Below are 9,402 nucleotides of genomic sequence, written 5' to 3' on the forward strand. Positions count from 1 at the left end.
TACTAGTTTTACACCTAGCACAGTCCGTGTGTCTTCCAGCACATCACTGGCAACTGCTTACTGCTTCTGTTTACAAGTTACTAGTTTTACACCTAGAACATTCCGTGTCTTCCAGCACATCACTGGGAACCACTGGTTGCTTCTGTTTACAACTTACTAGTTATACGCCTAGAACAGTCCGTGTGTCTTCCAGCACATCACTGGCAACTGCTTACTGCTTCTGTTTACAAGTTACTAGTTACACACCTACCACAGTCCGTGTGTCTTCCAGCACATCACTGTGAACTGCTTACTGCTTCTATTTATAAGTTACTAGCTACACACCTAGCACAGTCCGTGTGTCTTCCAGCACATCACTGTGAACTGCTTACTGCTTCTATTTATAAGTTACTAGTTACACACCTAGCACAGTCCGTGTGTCTTCCAGCACATCACTGGCAACTGCTGACTGCTTCTCTTTGCAAGTCACTAGTTATACACCTAGCACAGTCCGTGTGTCTGCCAGCACATCACTGGGAACTGCTTACTGCTTCTGTTTACAAGTTACTAGTTATACACCTAGCACAGTCCGTGTGTCTTTCAGCACATCACTGGGAGCTGCTTACTGCTTCTGTTTACAAGTTACTAGTTACACACCTAGCACAGTCCGTGTGTCTTTCAGCACATCACTGGCGACTGCTGACTGCTTCTATTTGATAGTTACTAGTTGCACACCTAGCACAGTCTGTGTGTCTTTCAGCACATCACTGGCAACTGCTGACTACTTCTGTTTGCAAGTCACTAGTTATACACCTAGCAGAGTCCGTGAGTCTGCCAGCACACCACTGGGAGCTGCTTCTGTTTGCAAGTTATTAGTTATATATCTTTTACATTTCTTGCGTCTTCCCGCACATTACTGCATTGGATGTGCTGACTGCTTCTCTTTGGAAGAAGCCCCCGTCGTAACTTTAGTGTTACTTTATATACTTTTTTAGGTCTTTGTTGGATTGTGTTGAACGTTGTTTTTGGAAATTGATGTAATGATTATTGACCCGCAAACGTCCATTTTGCTTCACTTTTTACCTGCATACATGTACCATGACAGTGTTATAGGTGAAGGAAACCACAATGAAGAAACCCTCATAAACCCTGCGTACTGGTATGCCGTTAAGCAAAGTAATAAGTTAATAAATAAGTAAATAAATAAATTAAAATAAATAAGTGTGGAGGATATATGACGAGTTCTAAACAGACATTGTCTAATGCCATACGTCTAGCTGGGGGGCTTCAGAGTAGTGTTCCACGCATCTTGAGTACGTAGTTGTATGAGCACTGTTGACAGCGTTGACATAAGCTGCTGTAATCAATAACATCGTTCTAAAAAAAATCGTTATTCGTGTCACGTCTGAATATAATGACCCAGAGAGGAGCAGGTGTGCTAAGGCTCATTCAAAGAACAGCGTATCTGTACGCCGACTTATCTTGCTACAGACGTCGCTGACAGAGCGGGTAAGTTCGGTTTCCTCCCATCATACTGCTGTCTGTCTGTCGTAAATGATAAATGAAATACTCTTCAGTACGGGCTCGGGGCCTCCGTGGCTCAGTCGGTTAGCGCGCTAGCGCAGCGTAATGACCCAGGAGCGTCTCACCAATGCGGTCGCTGTGAGTTCAAGTCCAGCTCATGCTGGCTTCCTCTCCGGCCGTACGTGAGAAGGTCTGTCAGCAACCTGCGGATGGTCGTGGGTTTCCCTCGGGCTCTGCCCGGTTTCCACCCACCATAATGCTGGCCGCCGTCGTATAAGTGAAAGATTCTTGAGTACGGCGTAAAACACCAATCAAAAAAAAAGAAATCAGTACGGGCTTAATCACCAATCAAACAAATAAATACATTAATTAAATCGGGTGACGCCTAAAACTAACCGTTGAGAAAAAATTCAACATATGTAATTAAAGGATGTTGCAATAATGCGTCCTTCCGTATATTTTCGGCCTCTTTATTCGCTGTCAGTTTGTCACCCGCTCTTCACCTGAACAACGTGTGGGGTTTCACCCATGTATCCTGCATTCTGGAAAATGGCTGTAAGCCTCACGTTTTTATATGTGCCTAACTACCTTCCCACCTCATACTAATATCTTTGTTCATGTATAACTGGGTCCTGTATAGTTCTGTAATCTTCAGTGTGACTGCTTAATACTACTAACAAATAAGTGTAAAACAAATCTTCATGGACTCTTAAAAAGAAAAGATTGGCCTGTTTTGTAAACTTTTCATTTTTGCTCTACTTTTCAACATTGTTAACTATTTACCCACGAATTCTATTTAAATAGGCTTTGCGTGATCAATCTTTTTTTGTAGTCTATTCTTTTTAGCCAGTAACCTATATTCAGCCATGAGTAAAATCAGTCATACTCGCTACTAAAATTTCCTTTCGTCAGTGACACGTAACAACACAAGCTCTACACGTGGATATGTTGGAAGTTCGTATTCTTGCACAGAAGATAAAACTTGAACACTTTTTTCTAATTCATAATGCTAAATTGCATAAGCTCGGTTTCGACGGCTAAAACTCATTACCTCGCGTGACGTCATATTTATTCAAAAACTGGTGGAATGCAGTGGATCATTTTCCTATTAGGGAAGAATTATTTATTTATTTGATTGGTGTTTTACGCCGTACTCAAGAATATTTCACTTATATGACGCTGGCCAGCATTATGGTGGGAGGAAACCGGGCAGTGCCCGAGGCAAAACAACGATCATCCACAGGCTGCTGGCAGACCTTCCTACGTACGGCCGGAGAGGAAGCCAGCATGAGCTGGATTTGAACTCACAGCGACCGCATTGGTGAGAGGCTCCTGGGTCAATACACTGCGCTAGAGCGCTCACCAACTGAGACATGGGGGCCCCCTGTTATACAAGTGGTGACTGCAAGGCTACGGCTTCTGCCTAAGGAGAGAAAATGAAATCTGTCACTTGGTCTAACAGACCACGAGCACACAGAGAGAAAACAAAACAGCTAAGAAGGAATTTGCAATAGTTGTTCGGTTCAGACGGATTTAGTTATAAGCCATTGCACATGTATGTTTTTGTGGCCTATCTAATGAACATTTGTATTCTCACAGGTTTCTCTAGACTAATTGAGCTATTAGGGTTCATCAGGTTGGAGTGATGGCGGGTGCACTGTATTTAAATCGGGTGAGTAGCGTTAGGTGAAAGAGCTCCACTTATGTTTTAAACGGCCGAGATGGCGGAATACTTCGTCTTCCTTGCGTTTGATGGCATGGGCTTTATTAGTGGCGTCTTGGGTTCAACCCAAGTCTTTTCTTCGGCGTATGAGTGTGTATGCTTTGGGTTTTACGTCGTACTTAACAATGTTTTAGGATTGATAAGGTGTGTGAACATATACTGCCTCTTCTTATGGCAGAGCGAGTCCAAGCCACCATACTGCTGCCTCCAATACCAGTCCAATACCAGGCACAAGTAATTACACCCCACTCAGTCACATTGTACCAACACTGGTTCAATCAGCCATGTTTTCCTGCTCTAATCTCCAAGTGCTGAGTGCACTAATATAAGAACAAACGAACCTGTTCTACCTTCTAAATCTTTGTTTTCCACCAGTAATTCTGACTGTTGTTTTTGTTAAGGGATTATCTAGTCCTGGTTTCCAACGTGTTGTTCTTATCAAGAGTGAACAATTCCTTGATACTAACACGTTGGAAACTACAGTCGGAGTAGACAGATGCGGAAAGACAAGAGAGGTTCATTTCTCCAATACATCAAAAGAAAAAAATCTTTCTTTCATACATGGATATATATACAAACACTGTCTGATTTCTAGGCAGAAATCTCATAAATGAACTTTGCGGTTACTGGATCACTGCTTGTCTTGTTAACCCGGACATGCGGTTTGCTACACCCCCCACTCTGACGCAGTCTCTCAGACCCGGCACGTAAGAATGATGGCCTGGGCTAGTTCGGGACGACAAGTAGTGTACGGCGGGAGATATAAAGATTACGCCCAGAGATGCAAGATGATATACCGATAATGTCTGAACCATAGTAGATTGAATAAGCCTTGTCCTATTGTATTCATCATGCAGGGTCTTGAATTTATCTCGCAAATGTTAAATATTCACCTGCTACAGGTAAATAGGCAGTCGAGCGGCACAGCAACAACTACAGTATACCTGATCCACCCTATAAAAAGGATTTTCATCTTAACTTTTACTGTCACTTGACCATATATTCTGCTGTGTGGCTTGATTTCCCTTTGCATTTATATGATTTGTAATAAAATTTGATTTGCACCAAATAAAGTGCCGAAAGACGTTTGAGGAAGTCACTGCCCCAGTATTGTGTGAAGAAATCGGGCATAATTACAGACATTGCAGTCTTTTAAATTTGGCTAAATCAATGATAAGTAATTCACCTTAGGGTGAATTCTTAAGCAGCGGCCTTCACTATCAAGAAAACAGATGATATGGCTAAAAAGGTAACCTTCCTAGAAACAATATTTTCCCTATAAACATGAAGTCATTGGACTTGTAACTTACAGATATGTTAAAATATTCATTTCAACTGGTTCAAGTTATCCTCAAGTACAAAGTTTTCTACTACATGTAGTCTAGTTAACAAATTCTATCTCCATTCCATTCGCCATCTACAGCAACAGATTATTACAACTAGGCCATCTCATTACTCAAGGCACATGTGAGAAAAAAAAAACAGTTTCTGGTAGCCTACAATGCTGGCCAACAAGGGCCCGTCCTTCGATGAATTCCGTGCGCAGTGAATAAGACTCTGTTCTCGGCAATTGCAGGTAGCATAACATCCATTTAGATAAGAAAATAATTTACACTCGCACAGACAGACGTGAACGGCTCGGTCAACCAAAATACGGTTTGTAGGCCAGGTACAATTTTAACCCGGCGGGCAAGCAGGTCTGCCAAAGACTTTTTACTGATGCTCGACCCGTACTACCTTGTTGTTCATTAGAAATCATGTTGTCATTGTTACACTGTTCAGTACATACTTTTAATTTAAGTGCGGTAATATTTCCGTTCAAGGTGATTCTATAATCCTTGCGATATAAACGCAAGTGTCAGAATATCAACACTCTCTATAAGTGTTAAGCTGATAAATCGTGCTAAATACTGTAAAATGTGATTGCCCACACCTTAAAACTGTTAAATCGAGTAATGACTGTAATCTAAGGTACATAATGTTAGATCAAAAGACTTTAACATAAAATGCCTTAGGCTACATACACAAAACAAGTGTTGTTTGACGTAAGATAATGGTACATTACTGCACTGTCTCTTTACATAAAATGTTAAATTTCTTAAACCGCAGAGGGCTTAACCTAGCATTCTAAATGTTGTGATACCTCCACCACTGTCAGCATGTTGGAATTAGCATGACTAAATTTGTATACAGCATTTCAATTTCAAAAAACCTTATTATCTTAAAACCAGATCAGTGTATTAGGGGGACAGCAGGTTTGAATATTTTTTTTATAATGTAGTGCAGTATTCAACATGAAACTCCTATCTCACAACAACAGAAGCGAGCAGATGTGACACGACTCAGCCACATGTAGTACTGCGTGGTTCTAGACTGAACTGCACCATGCCACGTCTACAAAGTGCTGACATGAAACAGCCCACACGGCAAAGAACACCACCGTACAGATCCCAACATTCTGAACCAAAGATGTCCTGCCATCGCTGTGTAGTTGATATTATCTTCTGTGGTTGATATTCTAGGCCGTGAGGAGAATGCAAATGTCTGAATCTCTATGCAGAATGATGGTGATGATGGCTGTAGTTTTATGGCGATGTACTCCATTCTTTTCAAAGTAATGGAATTCTACTGAATTGAATTCCACTGAATTCTAATAAATGCAAATCATTACGCTGACTCCACAATTCACCTGATGGATTATAATGATACATAGTGCATCCCCATATACTATAACTACACTGATTGTGACCTATACCAAATTAGACTAAACTGTTCAAAAGCAAACAAGAAAAAAAATCACCCATAACCATGAAAATATCCGTCATTATGAATCTACAAAAGACACGTACATGGGCAGGGTATATAACTAGACCTAAGTAAAACATAATCAATGTCTCCCATGCGAATAGGTGTACGCTATGTGTATACTGGTATACCTTAATAAAGAGGTACAACACTCATGCGCTGTTAACCACATTTAATAGGGCCTACCGGTACGTTATCTATTAGAGGAATATAGCTAATCATGCCTATGTTAGATTAATCTCATATACACATACATGACATGACCGGATTTGAACTTGGTTAGAACCTAATTTTGGCCTCCCATATAAGACGTTCCAACGTTTAGATTGTTTCAGCACATTGATAAATTAGTATGGACCCATGGTACTAAAATTTCTGGCACCTAGTTAGAACGAAGGCCAGAACTTGGAAACTATTTTGACGGATTGATCCTCTATAGAGAAACACAAACCTTACAGAAAAGTGTCCATAATGCAGTTTACAGAACAAAACATTAGCACGGAAACGAGGCCAGAATGACAGACTGGCCAAGTATATAGACAGGATTACTAAGGAGTCGGCAACAAGGGACGGGTAAACTGAACCATGTTACATACACGTTCATCAAAAACTACTGCAAGGACACTCAAGAACACTTACTAAAAAAATCACGTCTCAAACTACTCAGAAATGATAATGTTTTGACATTATTGGTTATATATAGCTAAGTCAACACAATTAAGGTCGTCATGTTTGTCGTTTATACACTCCAAAATTAATCCGTTAATTTTAACAGAAAGTCTGACTGATGCTAGACTGTGTTCTGCTACTGCAACAGGTTATTCCGTTAAATATAACACACACATTCTATTAATACAACAGAAAAACTCAATTAGGCAAAGAGGATATTATGTTGAATATGACACAGTATTATGTTAATAACATAATACTGTAACCCGCTGCTAGTTCAAATAACTAATTTCAAATAACTAACCCGCTGCTGGTTTATTCGAATAAATGATTTTGAATAACTACACCGTTGCTGGGTTAGATACTGATTATTTGAATAACTAGCCCGTTGCTTATGAGGTACTAGTTATTCAAATAACTGAGTTGAAATAACTAATCAGCAGCAAATTTGTTATTTGTTATTCGATTACCTAACTCACTGCTTGTTAGTTATTAGTTTATCGAATAACTAACCCGCTGCTGGTTAGTTATTAGTCATTCAAATAACTAACCCGGCGCTGGTTAGTTATTAGTTATTCAAATAACTCACCAGGTGCTGGTTTAGTTATTGGTTATTCGAATAACTAACCCCCTGCTGGTTAGTTATTAGTTATTCAAATAACTAACCAGGTGCTGGTTTAGTTATTGATTATTCGAATAACTAACCCGCTGCTGGTTAGTTATTAGTTATTCAAATAACTAACCCATTGCTTGTTAGTTACTAGTTATTCAAATAACTGAGTTGAAATAACTAATCAGCAGCAAATTTGTTATTTGTTATTCGATTACCTAACTCACTGCTTGTTAGTTATTGGTTATTCGAATAACTAACCCGGTGCTGGTTAGTTATTAGTTATTCAAATAACTAACCAGGTGCTGGTTTAGTTACTGGTTATTCGAATAACTAACCCGCTGCTGGTTAGTTATTAGTTATTCCAATAACTAACCCGTTGCTGAGTTAGTTATTAGTTATTCGAATAATTAATAACTAATAACTAACCTGCTGCTAACTTCAGTGTACTGGTGTTTTTATATCGCATGTTTCTGTGATGTTTCAGCTCACTTCACAGAGGATGGTATACATCTGTATCACAATGATCACCGGACTCATTCTAGTTTATATTTACCACGGAACTTTTTCATGCACCGTCATCTGTGATGAACCCATTCCAGCCCTTCGATCAGCACAATTGTTCCAACAGTTGAACCAAACGGCACCGCCGATGTTTCAGCACAACCAATCGACGCAGTCGTTCTATCAGCACAGTCTTTTGCTAAAACCGTTCCTTGACATAATTTGCGTTTTTCCTCTCATGGAAAGTGGAGAAATTGCCGGTTCTCTTTACCCTCATGTTTCTCGGCCCAATCTCCTGAGAAGACAGCGTGAATACGTCTACAGTTTACTTCGAAACGTACATAACCCTCTAGTGGCGTCGGTCCACTTGTTGAGTCATAGACCTCATCAACTGTACGACAAACTGAGACAAGACTACGGCGTCGACATGACAAAAGTATTCGTCCATGACACGTCCGACAACCCAACCTACAGGCAAATGTTCGAGTTTGTCTCCGAGTTTTTCCTACGCCGTTTCGTGATGGTCGTAAACGCCGACAATTATCTGGGCGACGGTTTCGAGAGCCTCGATCTGGACTACCTTAGAGAGAATAAAGTTATGTATTCTCTGACCCGACGGTACCCTGTCCCGATGCCAAAAGGATGTCATTACCCCATTGCGTCTTACTGCGAAGAGAAAAGCTGGTACCAGGACTCTCACGACGCATTTCTGTTCTTTGTACACTCGGCTATTTCCAAAGACTTCCTCAAAGAGGTAGACTTCGCCAGCAACGCGTACGGTTCGGAAAATGTGATTATTTGGGCGTTTAAATCCATCCTAAACTTTGCTGTGTTAAACCCCTGCAAACTGCTCAAGATCCATCATTTCCACTGTTCACAGGTGAGATCCCGGGGCAGACATTGGGTGGACAGACCGGAAACACACGGGCAGGCAAATTTCACCGATTCCCTATATACCCAGCCTTAAAACAGTCTGGTTCTCAAGGACCCGTTCTACAAGCCTTCACAAGCTGGGTGAAGCGCATTTTCCATGGTGACGTATCTTTTCACTTAATATTGTCATGGAAATTCTGCCAGACGCAGCTTGCGAACGCTTCTTAGAACGGGCCCGTGGTGTATTCTGCGTGCTTTGTAAGTGACGGCTGAATAAATGGATACCATTTGACGTCAGGGTGAGGGAACCTGCCAAGCACCTCAACATGATCTGCAACGTTCGTTAACCAAAAATTAATATTTATCACAGTAAAACACTGTTGATGATTGTGTTGATGATTTTTCATAATTTTTGACATGTAGCTTATCTAAGGCCAGAAATAAACTGAACTAAACAGTTTATAATTAGCATTTGGATTTTGAAGTCGTGTCGATAAAGTGGCCGTGGTTCATTCATCATACCATCAACGACATCACAAACTTTCTTACATGTTTTCAAACATAAATGACGTACACCGGCTATGACAAAGCGAACTTCTAAAAACAAAGCCACATTGGTCGATTGTAAACATTTATATTTAAAGAAAATCATACTGAATTATTTTCGCAAAGAAAACTTTCAAAATCTTATACAATAACCGACGCAATCCTGTTG

This window comes from Liolophura sinensis, chromosome 11 (genome assembly GCF_032854445.1).
Source record: "Liolophura sinensis isolate JHLJ2023 chromosome 11, CUHK_Ljap_v2, whole genome shotgun sequence".
Classification (NCBI taxonomy): Eukaryota; Metazoa; Mollusca; class Polyplacophora; order Chitonida; family Chitonidae; genus Liolophura; species Liolophura sinensis.